The sequence below is a fragment of the Cicer arietinum genome, chromosome 3 (assembly GCF_000331145.2).
Source record: "Cicer arietinum cultivar CDC Frontier isolate Library 1 chromosome 3, Cicar.CDCFrontier_v2.0, whole genome shotgun sequence".
Lineage (NCBI taxonomy): Eukaryota > Viridiplantae > Streptophyta > Magnoliopsida > Fabales > Fabaceae > Cicer > Cicer arietinum.
The window spans coordinates 21257213-21260176 of record NC_021162.2 but is presented as its reverse complement, the minus strand read 5'-3'; the positions used below and the strand labels follow the sequence as shown (position 1 = coordinate 21260176).

The 2964-nt window shown below is 32.9% G+C and overlaps 1 pseudogene; it reads left to right on the top strand.

The window, feature by feature from the left end:
• Positions 1–2208, top strand: part of LOC101513874 (heat shock cognate 70 kDa protein 2-like) — a 7939-nt pseudogene extending 5731 nt beyond the window's left edge.
• The last annotated feature ends 756 nt before the right edge of the window (positions 2209–2964 follow it).

Genomic DNA, 2964 nt, shown 5'->3' with positions numbered 1-2964 from the left:
CTACTTTGATATATATCGAACAAGGAGTCAGACATTCCGTTGAGAATATGGCCCATGCATATATAGTCATCATTGTCCCACTTGTGCCTTTCTCTTGTTTCTGCTAATGTTTCCACTTCCTTCTCCAGCGGTCTTGTGGTGTTCAAAACATACACCACCTTCAAAGTTGTTAGAAGGAATTTCATCTTTTTCTACCAACGGATAAAATTTCCTCCATCAAATTTCTCCAACTTCACAAAATTTGAAGTCATTTCTTTCAGTGATGCAACCATTGATTGAAAATATAATCGAACCTAATGATTGTTGGATCTGTGTTGGTGACAATTACTGCAAGACTTTAATAGTGAAGTTGTTGATGAAGATTATATGTAGCAAATTCCAAAGCGTGTTGTTACACTAGCCTTTAGGTTCGATTCTCCCCCACCAATCGGATGCAAATGAGATAACCAGCGAATCCCCTTCAGGGTACTTTGGAAACCTTCATATGATTTGCACTATCACACCAAGAATATTTTTCAATAGTATGTTACAAAATAATGTTACCTATTCTTTTCTCATGCATTAGAAAAGAATAAGTTGACTTAGTATATGAGAATGAGTGAAAGAAAATGGATGGAAAATATTTGAATTCGGTGTTTGCATTCTGGCCAAAGTGACCCTATTTATAGGAAAAATAATGTCACTTGAGAAAAGTTGCAATTCTTGGTTCTGCCACTGTTTACGAAGGGCTATATACATTTAACGTTCAGTTATTTATTGAAGCATTGCACTGGTCTGGTGGTAAAACAATGCCTCTATTTAGCGAGCAGGTCCTGGGTTCAAATCCAACAGATGTGACTTTTAATAGTTGCGCCTTTTCAAAAGGGAATTTTTCCAAAAAGAAGGCAATTCACAGATTTGACTCAGGATCCCATGTTAGGATAGAATAAACACAACCACCAAACCAACATCAATATCATGCTATGTATAACAAATTATACATACATATATTATCCAATATTTTGGAAATATCTCACAACAATCAATGATAAGGTCTTCCAAGTCAAGGCCACTGGCGGAAACACTCACCTCGGAGGAGAGGACTTTGATAACCGAATGGTTAACTACTTTGTGCAGGAATTCAAGAGGAAGAACAAAGTGGATATTACTGGGAATCTTAGGGCTTTGAGGAGGTTGAGAACTGCGTGCGAAAGGGCAAAAAGGGTACTCTCGTTCGCCGTTGTCACCACTATTGAGGTAGACTCTTTATTTCAAGGCATTGGCTTTGTATCATCAATCACTCGTGCTAAGTTTGAATAAATCAATATAGACATTTTTAATGAGTGTATGAAAACTGTTGAGAGTTGTCTTACTGATGCTAAGATGAACGAGAGTACTATAAATGATGTTGTCCTTGTTGGTGGGTCTTCTAGGACTCCCAAAGTGCAACAACTATTACAAGATTTTTTCAAGGGACAAGATCTGTGCATGAGCATCAACCCTGATGAGGCTGTAGCTTATGATGTTGCTGTCCAGGCTGCTTTGTATAGTGAAGACTTTAAAAATGTTCCAAATTTGGTGCTGCGAGATGTTACACTGTTGTCTCTTGGTAAGGAAACAATAGGAGATGTCATGACTGTTGTGATTCCTAGGAACACTTGCATTCCCACCAAGAGGACAAAAGAGTTTTGTACAGTTCTTGATAACCAATCCAGTGTTTTGGTTAAGATTTATGAGGGTGAGAGAACAAGAGCCATTGACAACAATGAACTTGGTTCTTTTACTCTTTCTAACTTTCCCCTTGCTCCTCGCAACCATCCTTTTGATGTATGTTTTGCTATTGATGCAAATGGTATTTTGACTGTTTCTGCTACAGAAAATTCCACTGGCAATACAAATAAGATTACAGTAACCAATTACAAAGAAAGGCTATGAACTGAAGAAATTAATAAATTTATTCAGGAAGCTGAGAGCTACCATGTTGAAGATAAAAAATTCCTAAAGAAAGCTGAAGTAATGAATGCTTTAGATTACTGTGTTTACAAGATACGTAATGCTTTGAAGCAAACAAAGCTTAATTCAAAGATTTCATCTAAGGACAGAGACAAGATCAACTCTGCAATTACAATTGCCACAAATTTGCTTGATAGTAGCCAACAGGTTGAAATTAATGTTCTTGAGGATCAACTGAAGGTGCTTGAGAGTATGTTTAAAAGCTTGAGAGTATGATGAGCATTATGCATCTTTTTCCCTTTTTCTTTGACTTGATAAATACTTTCTAGAGTATGTATACAGTTAGATGACATCTCTCAATAGCACTTAATTTATCCCCGATGAACCAATAGGTTGGAATTTTTAATATGATTTGAATCTGATTTTAATATGGGTGTTTTGTTTTCACTTTTTCACGAAAAAATCTGTTTTTTTAAGTCGAAAATTATTTTTTATAGTTTGACTTTGAAAAAAGTTGTTTGTTTCATATTATAAAAAAAATTATTTTTGGTAAAAAATGAAAAGTTACATATAGTAACTTCTCACATTATATCTCGATAGATGAGAGAAAAATATTAATTCTTTTGTTGTTTGTATACCTTTTATTTGAATCAATTTATTTTTTACATTATTCATATGATGAGTACTTAAGTTAAGGTAATTAATTTCAAAATGTGTCTAAAAATGAATAAAACTTATAAATTTTTAAGTGTTTAATTTGAAATATTTCAATTGTTCATTTAAATATTGACAACTAGTATAGAAAAAATTCTATCAGGTACTAATTATTGCCTTAGTGATTGTAAATAATCAAACTATAATAACATGTATAGCAAATTTATGAGTTAGAAATTTGATTAATGCTAATTTTTTAATTTAAAAAATCAGTTTTATAAAATTGTATACAAATAGATAAAAAACCAGTTAAAAAAAATCATTTTTATGATATTAAATAAACAAAACTCAAAAAATTATTTTTAAACAAATCTTTAT